Source organism: Poecilia reticulata, chromosome 10 (assembly GCF_904066995.2).
Source record: "Poecilia reticulata chromosome 10, P_reticulata-male-v2, whole genome shotgun sequence".
Taxonomy (NCBI): domain Eukaryota; kingdom Metazoa; phylum Chordata; class Actinopteri; order Cyprinodontiformes; family Poeciliidae; genus Poecilia; species Poecilia reticulata.
In genome coordinates, this window is record NC_088839.1 from 2,052,404 (window position 1) to 2,070,751 (window position 18,348).

At 38.9% G+C, this 18,348-nt stretch overlaps 1 long non-coding RNA gene across 3 annotated transcripts in view; it reads left to right on the forward strand.

The window, feature by feature from the left end:
* The window catches only part of LOC145553040 (uncharacterized), a 462,758-nt gene extending 446,520 nt beyond the window's left edge, over positions 1 to 16,238 (forward strand). Inside the window, exons 1-3 of one of the 3 annotated variants that reach the window (XR_014089217.1) lie at positions 15,298 to 15,437; positions 15,546 to 15,598; positions 15,938 to 16,238. This is a non-coding gene — a long non-coding RNA (uncharacterized LOC145553040). Of the gene's footprint in view, positions 1 to 15,297; positions 15,438 to 15,545; positions 15,599 to 15,937 lie in introns of those variants that run through there. The other 2 variants (XR_014089219.1, XR_014089218.1) reach the window with 2 other exon arrangements.
* The last annotated feature ends 2,110 nt before the right edge of the window (positions 16,239 to 18,348 follow it).

Below are 18,348 nucleotides of genomic sequence, written 5' to 3' on the forward strand. Positions count from 1 at the left end.
TATTAACAATTATTAATTGTTAATTATTATTAACAATTATTAATAATTCTTTGTTTTAGTTATTTCAAATATCTCTCAAAATTTGAGTGCTGAGCCACTGAGACATTTGCAACTACAAGTTAATTGGTGTTTGGATGAAGTTTATGTGTTTGAACATCCTCACCTTTGAGTTCTCATTTTCTAAGAATGCACTTGAAACCAGATATTTACATACACTGAACAAAAAGACACAAACAATTTTGTCACTGAAATTAAATCACATCAGGCCTCTCTTGCTTCAGCTCAGTAACAATGTCCTCAATCATTTCTATTTGCTACATGCCAGAAAACTTAGAACATTTTTAGCGATTTAATTTCCTTGAATTCAAAAGTTTACATACAATTTGGTCAGTATCAGGTTAACTGTGTTTTAAACTATGACCTGGGTCAACAGGAAATAACCATTATGAGCTTTGAAAAAACTCAAACTAAAAAATATTTCTTGATAGTCAAACTTACTCAGTCGTGTCTAAAGTGATTCTGCCTACCAACATGGCAGTCAACTACAAAGTTCCTGGATGTGTGATGTCAAATAAAAATGTACTGCTTTCAGTTAACACAGGACAATCTGGATTAAAGCTACAAATCCAGAATGCCAGAACACAAAGTAAATTTAGAAAACACAATAATTAACATGAGAGCTGTTTGTTACTACCCAATAGTAAGTCCCGCCTACCCCTCACAACTCTTCGGACTCACTACTGCCCAGTTCTCTGTCTAACAGGTCCGGAAAATCCCCAAAACTTGGGTCTTACCCTAGAGATAGTTTGTGGAGAATTATCTGTTTAAACTGGGGTCTGAGAGGACTCGTCTAGCTCTAACTACCTTCAATCCAGAAGTTATGACCCTTTACAGTTGAGGAACAATCAGCTGAGTAGCCCTCACAGCTGCATAACCCCTACAACCACTCCTGTTAACGGTAGCTCCTCTCCTAAAATAACGGCACTTGTTAACGGCTAGATTAAGTTCAGTGACTTAGATTTAAGTCCCAGGGTCATTATTTTAACACTCACCAGAGGAAAACACAAAGCCACCCTGTCTCTAGAATCATGTATGTTAACTTTACCATATTTAGGAGAACCAACAATAATTAAGACTGACACAATTAAACTCACTGTTCACAATTCTCATTGGAATTTTGGAATATAATTTTATTAAGCAAGCTTTAGCAGGGGCACATGACAACAGGTTAATTTCCTAAAGGTTATGAAATAGGTAAAAGTATAATAAAATCAATTTAAAATCAATCACATCCTATCCTTATTCTTATCTCTAACCTGTATCACTAAGTTCACTGAGCGAGGCTTTGGGGGAAGCAGGTCAACTCATACCCGATGGTTCTTGGTCTTTATTCAGCCGGAGCAAAGTCCTCTTTTCTGAAGAGAAGTGGAGCAAAACTGTATGTTGTCCTTATAACGTACAGAATCTTTGTCATTAAATGACCCCCGTCTCTTTTCCAAGTCGGCTGCGACAGAGTTGAGAGCGTTGGGTAGAGGCAGAAGAGTTGGTCGGATCTGGAACCAGGGTCGGTGGCTGGTGGAACTCGTCCCTTCTCGGTGGCGTGAAGTCTTTGAGCTTCCCTTGGTCCCGGGGTGTAGTCCTCTGCTGGTCTTTAGCCTGCTTCCTCTTGTTGGCTCCTCTTCTGCGCCGTGGACGAAGAACCCCTTTCCTCCCCTGTGCTCTAGTTTTTAAGCCCTCTCAACTCAGGGCGGTCTACGGGGCAGGGCTGCGTTACTTTAGAACCTTCCCACTGCGTCTCACTGTCTGTGGAAAGTCCTAACCTTCCCCAACTCTCTTATGACTCATTCATACCTCATTACCACATCTACGGTACCTCCCTTGTTTTCCGTTGACCATCTGTTTCTGATTCTGCCGCGCCCTCGCCCTCGCTCAGGAATGACTCATTCCTCACTGTTTTTCCTTCTAAGTCATTTTTGTCTTACAAAACATAATCAATGTTTTACTTTGTCGACATTTTACTTCAGTATGTTTCTTCCTCACCCATTATCTTTAATCTTTAATAATCAATGATTATTATACAACAATCAAGTTGTTCAAACCTCAATTTCCATAATGTATTATAACATTCAGCTGATTAAAAGTACAGAACATATATTTTTGATTATACATTACAGACATTCCTTCATTGACATGTGTATTATTATTTTAAACCTGTTACAAACCATAATCATCATTAAATCATTATACAAGGTTTACTGTTATTTCTCAAGCCTCTATTCCGTTTTCTGCGTGTACCTGGACAGATCTCACATGCTTATACCAGGTTTCACGACAGAGCAGACAAAGAGCAAAATAAATGTCCATGTCATTTCTCCTACCACTACAGGTAAGAGATGGAATATTAAAAACAGCTACAATTGTTTATTTTATTTTATTTTTGAGTGAAGCTGTAATTATTGTAAGATTCTGCTACAAATCTTAAGAGCTGCTGCTCCCATTTTGTTCTGAAAAATTTACAACTTCTGCTAGTTTTCCAGCAATCAGTTTTTTGGTATGGTTAGGTGCCTGAATGCATGCCAATCTCTACATGTAACCATTACAAGGGAAGTAATTATGGTTACATATTATTATGTGGTGATTGTAGTACTGATTACAATTTCAGTTGTTTGGTGACATTATTTGGTTGAAGCAGTGCCATAGCAGTGTGAAATGACTAAACAGGTGTGAGCATAAGATTGCAACCCTCCTTTTAAAGTCTTCAGTCTGGCCATGCCAGTGTGGTTGCACCACTTAGTTCATAAACTGCCAATAGACCTTTGGAGCTGATGTCACAGTGTATGACGTTTACGTCGCTCGGCGCCATGTTTGCAGCCCACAGACCAAAACAAACTAGTCAGAACACCGGTGTTGTCATTGTATTACCGACCGCATCGAAGTTGTTCTGCAAATTGGATACTGGATATGGAAACCATGGGTGTCCAAAGTCGGACCTCTAGCTCCGTCATTCTGCACGTTTTAGTTCTCTCCCTGGTGGTAGCAACAACCTTTTCAGCTTGTCAATGTTCCTTAGGTCTCTAACGAGCCATCATTTGATCCAAGTGTGTTAAACCAGGGAGAGACTAAAACATGCAGGACGCCAGGGAACCAGGACCCATTTTGGGCTCCCCTGGGCTAAAGTGAACTAAAACATAAAGCTAAATAAACTGAAAAGCAAAACAAACCCAAAAACCCAGTGTCCTGACAGATGTCTGATTATATAATTGTTTACTTAATCACATAAAATATTTATTTAAAAATATAACCTTTCATCACATGTATGTTTATTACCTGAAATATTTTAAATATCAAAGTTTTACTTTAAATATGATTCATTTCTTCACCTGTTTACATGCAACTTGAAGTGCTTGAATCAAACAATTCATGAATATTTAATACATTAAATTATTAAATGAGAGAAAACAGCCACTTCCTACTGTATTTCAACACAAATGGTTCCTGTTCAGAGTCTGCAGCCTTGCTGACCTCCTCTCCTGGGTTTCTTCCTCCTCAGCCTCTCCAACTTGCTCCTCTTCTGTTGCCTCTACTGTGTTTTCATTATTTACCTCTTCTGGGGTAAATAATATAAACAGTCTCTGTAACTTGCTCCCCCACTTGCTGATGGTCTTGTTGTATCGCCTCTTTAATTGACGCCCATGTCGTTTACCTCACAGTGACCCATATTCAGCACTGGAACCCAGCCTGGATTGAGCTCATCCATTTCATACGTCGGTTTACCTTCAAGAGGACATATCAGAACACACATCGATATTAATACTGTAAATTTGATAACACTAGTAAAATAGTTTACTTCACAATAATGTAATAACCTCGATGTCCACTGACAAAACTCGGACTATGCTACATAAACAATATTAGCCCGACCTAAATGAACTCAACATCAACGGAACATGAACACTCGGACAAAATCATAGCAAAATAAATTATGACACAAAACTAACAAAGCGAACTTAGACACTCACCAGAATGAAATGTCTGGAGCAAACCTGTAGGTATCTGGGGATGTTGGAGAACGTAATAGCTTAGCCTCCTCGCGTTGTTTCCAAGCAGGAAAATAGTGAAATGAAAGTCCGTTTTCCATCTTTTTACCGTTTTGGTCGTGTGATCGGACATTGCACCCAATAACGCAGCAAGTTCGTACCACAGCTAAAATATCTGTGAGACAGTCGTTTTTGTCGGTGGCAACAAAGATGGCGCTGATACCCCTCCGACTAGAGCAGTGACATCACGTTCTGAAGCTCTATACTGCAATCAGGCACTTTCACACAGACCCAGGACCCAGATATGCTGATTAGGAACCAGGATCTCACCTACTGAAGATTAGAGCATGTTTAATACGGTTTGGGAACGCTCAACCTGCACATTGAGTACAAACAAAATCTAAAGATTATCCAAAAGGTTACAATAATTAGTGCTTTCTAATGGTTAATCCCCACTATGATTTAGTGTTTAGTTCAAAATACAACTAGAAGAAACAAGAACAAGTGTAAAATAAAGGAGACAATCAAATTATAAAACTACTTTTAAACACAACAGGCTGTCAATCAGTTGATCAATGATTTATGAACACAGCCTTAAAAACTATGCACATAATCTTGATTATTCTTGAGTTTTCTGTCATAACTCTCCCAGATATGGTTACAAGACAACCCTGTCCTTAATGTGACAGGATTGCTCATTTGCACAAATAAGACCTCTTTCAAGGTTCCTTTGCTGTGAATGAGGAACACAGTAAGGAAGTGTTCCTTATTCACAGTAACACTTGCCAAACCTTATCTACCTTAATTAAGACCCTCTTGATGCAAGAAGAACTTAAAGAAAAAAACATCTTTAAAGCCCAGTTTTCCTCACACTGTTTTTCATGAGACACAGGTGGGTGGAAGCAACTTTTGTTTAAGGACAGGGAAAAAAACAGATCTGGATAGTCCTCATGTCTTCCTTTTTTACTGCCATGACAGGAAGGTCCTACTGGAGATGTTGTTTAAGCAGCACCAGAGATGATGCGCCATCGTAATCATGGGAACATTTTCCTTCAGTGGAATGGAGCTTCGGGTTGAGTGGAGACAAACAGTGAGCAGCAGACATTCTTCTTGACTGAAGCCCCTAGTCAGTGATTGATGAGTTGGTGTTAAAGAAGAACAATACTGCAGTTCACAAAGCCTGTCTCAGTACAATCTCTGACAGAGTAACTCTTGGATCATCTTACATGGGCTTTCTGATCTAAATCCTATACTTTTTATACTTAGGAGTGACAAAGTATCACTCAGCACTTTAGTATTTTACCAGTTAAAAACAACAGCTTACTTGATCAACTTTGTTGCTGATAATACCTAAATAACCTGTTTAAAAGGGTTATTTAGGCATTATCTTTATGTGTCTGTGCAAATTTTTTAGCACAGCATTATTTGGCCTAAAAATGTCTCACTACTGATCTCTTTTGTCAAATTGCTTTTGGGATATAGAATTGGTCCATTAGTTGGAGAGGTATGGGTTGGTACAACTACATCACTTCAGGGAATGAAAGCACAGCGCTCCTTCCGGCACTCCTGGTGGCGAATTAGGTGATGGAATAGCGAGCGCTGCTATGGCAACTGGCAAGCATTGATCAATAGCATTAAGTACTCAGCTTTATAAATGTGTGATATATTTGCAATGTGGACAGGGAGTGAAATGGGTCTGCTCTGCTCTGACTACTGGTAAAGGTTTGGTGTTGAATGGATGACTGGCTGCAGTGCTGAGGAAGTGAGAGAAGCTAATGGCTGCTCTCCCTGCTGACTGCAGAGCGTTGTCACCGTAAGTCTTCAACAACACGGAAAAACAGTCGCTGGGTTTATCACTAGTTCTGAAAAAAGTCACCAGAGTAATTTGAGAAATTGATAAATATAGCGACAAAGTGGATAAGTTGACCACAGTGGTCCTTTGATCCTGATCACAGCCCCACTCTCCCCCTCTGCTCGTAACCCTCACTGTGTCTCTTGACTCTGCTCACTATGCTAGAAACAGAAAAACCTCACAGACAGCTGGGAGGCTTGCTGATCAATTATTTAGCTCATCACTTGGGTTTCCTGGAATGGTTGTCTCATGTGAGTGTGGTCAGGGAGGTTGTGTTGGTGGAGCCCATTGTTCACCGAACCATGAACCATATTAAACACATGCTCTGTGTATTTGTGAATTGATGACCATGTAGATGTTGGTTTATCTACTTTATTGCTTTAGGAAACAGCAAAAACAAATAGAATCAACATGATTACAGATGCCTGGTTACACAACTTTTTTTATTTGATAAAAAAAACTTAAAGAACACTATTTTTGTGTTTTAACTCATTTGTGTTAACTTTACAGCCTTTTTATTTTAATAAAAGGACCATTTTTAGCAAAATTCTCATTTTGCAGAACAACTAAAAATGCCCACTAAGGATAATAAATAATTTAAATGACTTTTGTTGTTCTTTTTTCCTTGAATTGTCAGAGAATTTATTCATACATTTTTAAAACATCTCTTGAAGTTATGCAGAGCCAATGTTCCAGCTAAACAGTTAGGAATAGGCGTGTTTGTTGCTGTAGTTAAGCTATTTTTAAAAATCGTTCAATGTTTGAATTTATATTATAGAAAAGGAAAATAAGCACTAGAGACCCTTTTGAGCTTTCAATCAAGGTCCAAGAGGCAGTCAGGAACCAGACTAGTATGACTCATTAAATTTTAAAATGAGATTTAGCAAAAGGACACTCAGACAGGAAGGATGTCTTTACTTTTCTTAATTCTACAACAGATGGAGGCTTATGCTTTTGAACAGGCACAAGTCTGCTATTGATTTGTGAGAACGGCCAGGGAAAGTGCTCGGCAGTAATCCAGTCTGCACGAGACAGAGTCATGCATAAGCTTGTAAGACTTGACTGAGCAGGGTTCTGTCTGACCTGCAGGGCCTCTCAGGCTCACTAAACCAATGAGATCCAGTTCTAGGGAGGACGGTGAAGATTATTGAGACGCTTGGGACATCCAGAACAAAGTCCAACTGAAATGGCCCAATTTGCTCTTCATTTATCTTCCTGGAGTCTGAGCTTTTCAAAACAGTGTAATTCTCATTGACTTTTCAGTTGAGTTAAAGGGAGAATCTGCAAGTAGATTTTAGCCCTCTGCTAAAATCTACCAGGCAACTGAAAGATTAAACATGAAGTGTTCTAAAAGTGATTAGTGCACTCTAAAAGGCAAAACCTATTCCTACTTAAATTAGGTTTGTATGCTTTACTTAAATCTCACTAAATTGTTAATTCAACTCAAATAATGTGGGTAATGTTGTACGTGTTTGGCCTAAGAAAGGTACAAGACTAAGTTATTTTGAGTAAACTGGATTTGAATATTTTTATTACTGGAGCAAATGCTCCAGTAATGCGCTCAGCAGTGCGCATGCGCAGTAAAGTGCGGGAAGCTTCCAGAATGGACCTTACCACAGGGCCCGCCTTTCATTGGCTAATGCCCATTTTACGTCACAGCGCAGCTACCACGTGGGTTACCGGCTCACAAACTCATGCTAATGTACATTGTGGACTACCAGACCGACAGAAAGTTTTTGCGTCAGGACTCGAAAAAAAATGGTTCTCCACTGTCAGTGGGGTTTCTGTACAAGTGATGTCAGGTATCCTGATCGTGTTTGTGGAACTAAAATTCACAGATTTCCAAAATCTGAAACGGAAAGCCTTGCTTGGATCAAAGCTTGTGCACGACCACATTTGCAGCTCAACCGTCGTAGGATCAATAAGAACAAAGTGTCTGCTGGGGTAAGTATTATTGCTTTGCTTTCTTTGTGTTTAGTGACTGAAAAGAATAAAGTCAATAATAAATACATCCATTATGAAAACCTTTTAGCCAAGTACAGCATAATGGAAGTACCGATACAACTTCTACATCCTGAAGCCTGTTTGTTACAGCCTTACGTTAGCTGAACAGATCAATATGCAATGTGTATCTGACATACATTAAAGATTTTATTTCACCTGAAAAGGCTTTTTACTAAACTGTAATCGTGTTAGCCATGCTAGCTTTTACTAAACTGTAATCGTGTTAGCCACGCTAGCTTTTACTAAACTGTAATCATGTTAGCCACGCTAGCTTTTACTAAACTGTAATTGTGTTAGCCACGCTAGCTTTTACTAAACTGTAATCGTGTTAGCCACGTTAGCACCGAGTACCGTGTATAAGTCTTAGACACATTTGAACCCTCAAAGCCATGAATGCCCGACTCACCCAGCCTTGCAAGAACAACAGCCATCAGTGATCTTGTCCACAGATATATTTATGCTGAGGATGTGAGGATCTGCTGTTTTCCTCATCGACTGGTAGCATTTAGCTGCAACTCGCACAATGTTAAAGGCATCGCGTGGCTAAAACACCTTGATGTCGTCCAAAAAAGATGACATGAACTTGTTGGTTCCCTTGTCGTGGCTGATATTTTGTGAAAATCCGGCAGAAATGCTAAACTAATCGACTTAGAAATACTCTGCAGAGTCAGTCGAAACGGAAAAATCCCATAGAAGCTAAGCTCTGCGAGAAGGTTAATGTGAGACATGAAGTCACGTGGGACTTTCGAGGGGCTTTTCTGGGCGGAGCTTGGTAAGGTCCATGTTTGTGGACTTGCACATTAGAAGAAAGAGCTTCTTTAAAGGTGAGTTGTTCCTCTTCAGTATGTTTTCATGTGTCATGTAGGCCTTTACTACTTGTATATATGGTTACAGGTTTATTTGTTTTGTAAAAGATCATGCATAAAACTCCCTGCAGACTAATATACTAATGTTAGCATGGGCTCATGGGCCCAACATTAGCTAAAACTGCCATGCCTTTAACTTGGGAACCTTTAATGTTTTTGTCCATGTTAATGGACAAAAACATTTTAGTTTAGTGCTTAAACACTGTTTAAGTGTTTCGGTACAGAAACTCCTAAGAAACCCACTCAAATCATTTAGCCCACATTTCCTTTCATTGCTAACTATAACAGTTGGGTTTAATTTACACAGGGTGTTTACACCTCAGTGAAATAATTGAATATTTGATTGACAATATGTGCAGTAAACCCATAATTTGGTTCAGTAATTTTCCGAAGAGTAGATTTTTCTAAGATTTGAAATGGATTCAAATAAACTTAAATCATAACTTGAGATACTAGTCCTCATATTTGTAGCCACTGTAATTTGACCCAACTAGAACTTAGACTATCCTCTTTTGTATTTGAAGTGTGGCTGGTTGTGCTTTTGTAAATCAGGAAACTAACAATTTTATCCTTTTTCAATCGTTGTCATGCTGGAGGAGAAAAACACATTAGCCAGATGTTGGACAATCAGAGTTATAATCATTCAAAATATTTCTGTAAGCTGCAGAGGGTTCTAACACCTGCTGCCTCGGGCCTTCACTTGTACCGTTAAACTTATCCTGGGGGTCAGATAGCAGAGGTCAGAGTGCAAAGCAGTAGACCATGAATGTGCTGTAAATTAACTAAGGTGAGAAAAAGCGGCATCACACAATTCGATAATTCAAGAAAAACCATTAAAAAGTACCAAGTTTTGTTGGCAGCCATTTTGTCTCCAACCTGTAGACTGAGTGGAATCCCAGGGGCCCCGGAGCCCAGGTCACATGACCAGAGGCGAAGAACCCAGGACCAACCAGGGCAACAGACAAGCAGGACCACAGGACTACTAGATAAAACACAAAGTAAATTCAGAAAATAGAAGTGTATGCCACCTTTTGCTCACATAACTAAATGAACTGTCTTTTCTGTAGCTTGTGATGTAGATGAAGAGTTGCCTCTTTTTGTTGTTCCATCCAGGCTCAGGGTCACTGGAGCGGCTCAGGTAACGTCCACTGCCTCAGACCCTGAGCTCCAAAGAAAAGATCAAATAGAAATGCGTTAATATGATTCACCCTCAGATGTTTCAGAATTAACTGATTATGGAATCAACTCCTCTCAAAAATTAAACTCTATACAAAATTTAGTATTTCCAGCTTCATACACTTTTCATAAATTGGTTATTCAAATGCATATGTAAAATAATTAATTTAATAGTGTCCAATTTTACACAAAAGCATCTTTATGAAATTGCCACGCTTTAAGACAACCAGTTAAATTTCCTTAATAATTTAGGTCAAAAAGAAAACTGTAATCAAATATTATTTATACCATTAATGAAAATATTACCATTATCCCGATATCTTTCAAAACTGCTGAGTGTTGTATTTATGTATTATTATTTTTTTTAGAATTTAAAAAAATGTTCACATTTTATCTGAATTTTTCTCCATGTCCCCTTATGGGTTCCGTAGAAGTTTATAGTATTTTTAAGCAAAATGTTCTCATTGATAACAATTACATCCAACTGTAACTTTATACAATTAAAATTAGAGGTGATGCAGGAAATTCATCAATATGCAAATAAACATGGCATAGATATTGATTGAAGCTTTTCCATTTTAAATGACCAATTTTAATTTAGTAAGATCTTCTCTATAACTCTGTATTTCAGTCATGCAGGAAGGGACAGTATAACAGCTCATTAAATAAAGTCAATATACCAATGTCAAATGAATAAATTCATAATTAACCATATCTTTAAACCGACTAGTTAGGCCTGTCACGATAAACGATAAATCAATTAATCGGACGATAAAAAAACCTATCGAGATCATTTTAATTATCGTCTTTATCGTCTCTTCCTGCCTTTTTTTCTTTCTGTTGATGACGCTGCATGAAAAAAGGCTCAGCTCCGGTCTCTCCACTGACCCTGTCGCCCTCATTTCCTTCGTCTAATGTTCAGCGCACATTACACGACATTTTCAAAACCTGAGAGACACATTAGCCGACAGAAATCCTAGGTATAACGGTTCGATCGGTTCGTCGTGCCGTGTGGTGTCCAGCCACATGGGGACAAAATAACGACTGCAAGTCCAGTTAACTAATTTTAAAACCAGGCATTAATCAATGCTTTACTAGAATCTACCTGTGATGCATGTGGCTCAGTGTAAAGTCCTGACTGAATGAAAATCATTATAACGTATTTATGTCACGTTAATGAAGAACAGCTGAAAACTTACCGGGTTTATTAACTGTGGTAGCAATTTGGCTCCAACTCCTCTCCTTGTCATTTCTATATTCTTTGCACAAAACGTTAAATAAATATTAATGTTGTTTCCACATATCTCCAATGTCTGCTGGATTTCGGGTTGCGCGGTTTCAGCTGTTTGGGATTCCCCTCCTTAATTTCCCCTCAGAAAGCACAGAGGAGAATCCGTGCTTTCTGATTGGCTACCTGTCACATTCAGCGTTAAGCTCCCAGTCGGGGAAAACCCCTGATTTAGATCGGAGCGGCCACAACGATCTACCATAACACACCACACACTGCAGGATGATCGGTTAGATCTGCCAACGATCTAAGATTGTCATAAGGGGAAAATAGGGGCAAAAAATGGTGTAGTGTGAACTATTGCATTAGGTAGTTGGATGTTCCCGTTTTCTCTATTTAAATCTAGTGATTACTGAAGGGCAATACAGACTTCATAATCTGCACTCTTTTGGTTGAATGCAGTATTTATTTCCACTTTTGCTTTATGTTGTTTACTTTTTATTCAAGTAAGTTTTTTGTTAATGGAGACTGAGAATCCATTTTATTTTTGTTATTATTTTGGTTGTTTTGTTTATTTAGTTTATCAGTTCCAGTGTTACGTGTTATTTTGAAAATAAATATCAGGAAATCGCATGTATTATTAGTCATTTCCATTAAATCAGTGTCAAAAGGTCTTGAAACAATATTATCGTTTATCGCAATAATTTCTTTAGACAATTAATCGTCCAGCAAAATTTGTTAACGTGACAGGCCTACGACTAGTAATTAGAGTCTGTTTCTTCTTCACCCCCTGTTGATATAATTTAAAAATGTTGAAAGCAATTTTGAAGTTGTTACTGTTCTCCAAAACTAAAATTTTTCGGGTTGTGTCACAAGTTTTCCAAATCTAGAATTGAAAGTAGACTATGAGACGTTTTAGATGTAAAGTTTTATCAGAAATGTTTTATGTTTGTCATTTACCATTTCCCCCTTTTGTTTTCTTATGTAAATAGAAAACAAACATTTCTGACAACAACATTTCTATTGTTATCAGAAATATTTTCAGAGACTCTTTTTCTGTACATATTTCTAAAATGTCCAACTGAAACTGTACTGCAAAGGCCAAAAGTTTTATTTTAAAGAGTTCAGATCAGAATTTGGATTGCTTTCCTAAAAGGCCGTGTCAATGTTTATTTTGAACTGACAAAAGAAGAATTGATCAATTTAGGCAGAGGAGCAAAATATGTAGACAAAGATTATGCAGTACTGTAAGATGTCATTGCGTTTCAAATCAAATGTTCTGTTGGACTTGAATTTATGTATCAAATGAATTAAAATTTAAGACACACAAGTGTTGTGAGCCAGTTGTTGTCCAATCAGTTTGTTTTTTTACATAATCAATTACTATCATAGCCACTTTAAAAGTTAATCATGTCCAACTTGTGCCTTTCTACCAAGACACGCATGTGTTTCGAAAGCAGCAGTTTTCAGTTAGTAAGTTAGTTAGTTTGTTATTAGAAAAAAATAAAAACAACAATAATATTAATAAAAATGAAAATAAAATAAAACATGTCAAACTAAATGAAACAGTCTCACTGGATGAAAAATGGAATTTCCGTCAGCTATTGACACCTTGTTCTGCCGTGCGCATGGAGATTGAGGGCTTTGGGCAAGAGGTTTTTGTCAGAGTCGAACACTGCCAAAAATGGTCAAAAAGCTGTGTGTCCGTGTTCCCCTATCACCCCCCTCCCCTTGTGCCTAGCAGAGGTTTTAGTATTTAAATGAAGGTGCTGAGTGCCATGCAAATGCAAATCAACTGTTGAGCACCGCCTATTGACTCTTATTCATTTTGTAGCTAACCCTTTTTAATTTCTGTTCACCATAAAGAAGTATGTTTGGAGAAAAAAATATTATAACAATAATCTATCTTATCTATAAAATATATATTACATTTCAGGAGCACTGAAAAACTTAGTTTTGGTTGAATTGATTATATAAAAGAAGAATATGCATGATTACATACAATAGACTTTTGTGAAACGTGATCTTACTTTGACATTCCTCCTAACTGAAGATTTATCTTGTGATGGGAGGAATTGCACAACTTAATCAAAAATAATAATAAAAACCATGTTCCAGAGTGGTAGATTGTACCTAAAGTATTTTTGTGAATAATATTCAAACTAATGTTAATGTTCAGTGATTGCTTTAAAGACCCAGAGTCATGCTATATTGGAGTGGTAGTGGTCATTCCACATCACAATACTGGACTTAAGAAACTACAGATTTTTCAGTATTCAGTTGCTTAACTCTCGAGTTTAAATTGAAGAACAAAATGGTTGAAAGTTTGTGATACCTTCTGATAGAGTATAAACATTTGTATTCTTTTTTTAAAGTTTTATTAGTTAAGCACTAAATATAACTCACGGATTATGAATCATTATATTCTATATAAACTAAAAAGGAGACAGCTCAAAGTAGAATTGAGTAAATAAACATCTACATATTTAAAAACATTTTAGCAATTAATTATAATAAAATAAAATATACTCACATAACTTTTGAAAAAATAACTTTTTCCGTACCTCCATTGCCGAGGCGGCCTATCGGAGCTGCGGCCGCAAGGTTGTTGGTGCCTGTCGTGGCGGCAACCTTCGAACCCGTTGGTGGACACCTTCGGTGAGTGATGCTGTCAAGCTGAAGAAGGAGTCCTACCGGGCCTTTTTGGCCTGTGGGACTCCAGAAGCAGCTGATGGGTACCGGCGGGCGAAACGGCATGCGGCTCGGGAGGTCGCTGAGGCAAAAACTCGGGCGTGGGAGGAGTTTGGAGAGGCCATGGAGACAGACTTCCGTAGACCATCCGGCGTCTCAGGTGGGGGAAGCAGTGCAGCACCAACACTGTTTATAGTGGGGATGGTGTGCTGCTGACCTCGACTCAGGACGTTGTGGGCCGGTGGGCGGAATACTTCGAAGACCTCTTCAATCCCACCAACATGCCTTCTGTTGAGGAAGCTGAGCCTGGGGACTCTGGGTTGGGCTCTCCAGTCTCTGGGGACGAGGTCGCCGAGGTGGTCAAAAAGCTCCTCGGTGGCAGGGCCCCGGGGGTGGATGAGATCCACCTGGAGTTCCTTAAGGCTCTGGATGTTGCAGGGTTGTGTTGTCTCATGCGACTCTGCAATATCGCATGGACATCGGGGGCAGTTCCCCTGGATTGGCAGACTGGGGTGGTGGAAGAAGTGGCTGGGGAGAGGAAAGTCTGGGCCTCCATTCTGAAGCTGCTGCCCCCGCGACCCGACCCCGGATAAGTGGAAGAAAATGGATGGATGGATGGATGGACTTTTTAGAATATATATTTTTCTGTCAACTTTCATTTAACACTCCAGTCCAGTTGGTGGCAGTAATGCGCTTTCATCGTTGGTCAAGCAGCCAGAGGAAGATTTGCACTGGTGATTTGATGGATTTAGCTACTGCTAAACATGAACGAAAATGCCGGTGCGTTGTGTGAAGTGGTGGAAAAGGTGCTATTTCACAGAGTTACTTTTTCAGCATCTTTTTGATATTAATCAATGATCCGGCGGAAAACAACAGATGACACCGCGGCGGTCCAACAAGACCGAATTCACGGTAAGAAAGCTTTTATAAATAACACATGGAGCGAGGCCAGTTGCTTTGTTTGTTTCTTACAGAAAGCGGTCTGTCGTTTTCTTAATGCCGAAACAAGTGTAGGGTGAGATTTTGTATTGTATTTTTTTATTACATGTGATGTTCTGAACTCTTAAAAATACTCAAATCTTCTTTTATTTTTTTCAGACCTGAAAAATGGCCAAGCCTACCAGCCAGACCTCAGACCACGGTGCAGAGGAGCTCTGAGTCCACCAGGAAGAAGAGAAATTCAGTAAGTTATGATTTCACATTTGGTGAATAGTGAACACTCGCATATTTGTAAGAAAAACTGATCTTCCCGATATTTTATTTATTTTGTTATAACGCAGTACAGCAAGGCAGAGTGTGGTAAGCAGTAGAGATCTACAACATGGCGGATGGAGACGCATAACAGGACGAAGCCATGAAGCCGGTATGTATAATCACTGCGTTGATTCCCGACTGTACAATGGCTGGTTGAGATTAATTTTAACTCATTTACTTATGTATTTTTGAGAAAGACATTTGCTACAATGTTTTTTTAATTTTACATTTATTTCCACAGACTCCACAGAATGAGAGTCACATTTGTGTCAATCAGACTCTTCAGGAATGTTCTGATGTCCGTGATGAGGACAGAGATGCAACTGTGTGTGAGTATCTACTATTTTAGAATGTTGATGATATTTTATGCTTCAACATTGTTTATGTACATAATGTAATTATTCTATGTATTGACAATGCACAAAAATGTTTTCCAGCTGCATTCAGGACCTACAGCCAGTCATCCAGATGTAGCTAAAGAAAGAAGCAGGTAAGATTTATTACTAATCTAGAGATGTCACAATTCCTTGTATGATTAAAGTACTGTGATTTATTCAAATCCATCAAAGCAAATTATCTGTCTCAAAGTTTGTTGAATTATGTTTTACTATTTATTACCAACTGCTTTTAATTGTTTTTTCTTCCAATTGTTTCTTAGTGTTTTCTCTTTGTCATTAAAGTTTTTATTATTTGTAAGAATGCATTAATATTTTTTTTTATGTCTTATGTGTGCATACTAAGCTGGAAGTTGCCAAACAATTTCACTGTAGTTTCATAATGACTAATAAATGCCTGTAGCTCATAATGATTGTCTGTTCTGTGTTAACAGCTGATGGAGGAAGGCAGAGAGTACTGGCAGCAGAGGAGGTGGCATTCTGGGAGGATGGCAGCTATGAGCTGGTGTCAGGATGGACCCCAAGTTCCCCCAACTTGGGGTCCATCCTGACATCAGGACTACAAGACAGGAAGAAACGTCAGGTCTATGCTTCAGGAGAGACGCTGGGCCTGTCCTGAACGCAGCATGATGTTGGATCATGTTTGGACAAAAAAACACTTCCAGATGGTCCAGAAATGGACAAACATTTATGTCTTATTTTGTGTGCAAACAGTAGAAAAAATAAAATGAAATAAAGAAAAAAAACACTTCAGTGCCTCTTTTATGTTCCTCATATATGAACATGTTGCATATAAGTTAATATCAAATGAATATATTTTAATACAGCATTTATTTGTTATATAGATTTTTTAAAATACAGCATTAAAAATATTAAAGATTGGGGCGGGGTTAATGTATAAAGACATAAGTGCTATCCAATGGGCACACATCAACCAACCAATCACATGTCAATGATTAACTCTGATGTCATTGTTTTTCATCCAATGACTGAGAATCCACGTGGATCTGCTGAAGCGCCTTTGCATGAGGTAGGCTATTCGTATGCTAAGTAGAGTCGTTAACACCTCCTGCCCGCTTGCTCCCCCGTACCTCCACTCCCCGCCTCCTGGGATTCCGTAATCGACAGATTTCGACTCCCGTGAGTCATGAGACACTGAAAATGCAGACTGTCGATGGCCGAGATGAAGTCTACAGTATTCTTGTGAGGGATGGTCAACAGAAATAATGACGAAGGACCCCCATAGTGCGGCTCACCCCAGGTTGACATGAGAACCGAGAAGAGTGAGCCCATTGATTAACTTTGGATGTGACTTTTTATGGGCTGAAAAGATGATCTGGTTCCTGCTCAGTAGCTCTTTGAGTTTCACAAGATCCCAGGTGAGACTTCCCACAGTATAAGATAGTGGAAGAATGAGTTGAGAAGTTTCTTCAACTTCCTCAGGAGAGTACTGTCGGGAAAGTGTATCTGATTTAATTTTTATGGAACCTGGATGGTGACGTTAAGATTCAACCTGGAGAAAAAAAGGGTCCAACGACATGTCTAGGGTTGAGTGTATTGGCGGTTTTGTAAAAGAACATGTAGCCAATGTCCCCATTCGTCTAGGGACAGTTTTATGGCCAGAAATTACTGGTCAGCGATATTATAATTTCTCTCTGGGGAGGTGAAACGTTTAGAAAATAATGCACATGGGTTTATTGTCCTCTGAGGACGTTTGGGAGAGAACTACTCCAATATCAAAGTCTGAAACATCAACATCAAGGATAAGTAGTCAGGATCTGGGTGAAAGAGAATAGGAACCTGTGAGAATCTTTGTTTGACAGCTCGATTGACATCACAGGTCTAAACAAATGTTTTCATGATGGAGGTGAGAACTGTAAGTGGAGAGGCAATGATGCTAAAGTTTCTGATGAACTGCAGGTAAAGGTTTACAAACCCTAGGAAGCATTGGATTTGCTTTATGGAGTTCAGAACTGGCCACTCTAGGACTGCTCAGACCTTTCCTGGATTGATCTTTACCTGTCCACCCTTGAAGATAAAACCTAGGATATAGAAGATACATGGGAGTCACGCTTTTAGTCCTTTACAAAAAGACAATTCTCCATTAGTCTTTGCAGGACATTTTCTAACATGGACCTATGTTCTCCTAGAACTTTGGGAGAAAATTAAGATGTCATCCAAGTAAACAAGGACAAACTACAATAAAGACAGCGACTACACAACAGGTGTCAAGTGGGTTCAGCTTATTTGCATGGGCTCATGTTGAGGAGGAGAAGTAGAATGGGGCTGAAGTGACAGAGCGGGGTTCTGAGTTTACCTGACTGGTTAAGATCGGGGAACTTTTTGCCTGTTTCTTTCGGCGAGTCTGTTGTCTAAACAAATGGCAAGATCGATAAGTTCATCTAAATCCCTTAATTCATCTGTATGCGCAAATTCATCCTTTATGTTTTCGTTGAGAGAATTTTGGAAGGCCCCCTTAATTTTACCCTGCAAAACTCAATCAAGAATTCAGCTACCGATTTGTTCCCGTTTCAAATTCCAAAGTCTTTGAGCTGTCTCTTCCACACAAACACCTGGATTAAATGATTGTTTGAATAAGCCAATGAACTTAGTGTAAGAAACATGGTGAATGGAATACTCATAAATCATGGCTTCTGCCCACCTCAGGGCCTTGTCTCTGAGGAGTCAAAGCTCCTGAGGAAGAAAGGATGCAAAAGGTAAGTTTATGGAAAAAATGCTTTAGGAGTTCACTAAATGCTTGCCAGTTATTGTGAATGTTAGCCATCGTTGTCTTTGGAAATCCACTCATTTAAATACTGCTCCTTAACTAGGTCTAATAAACACC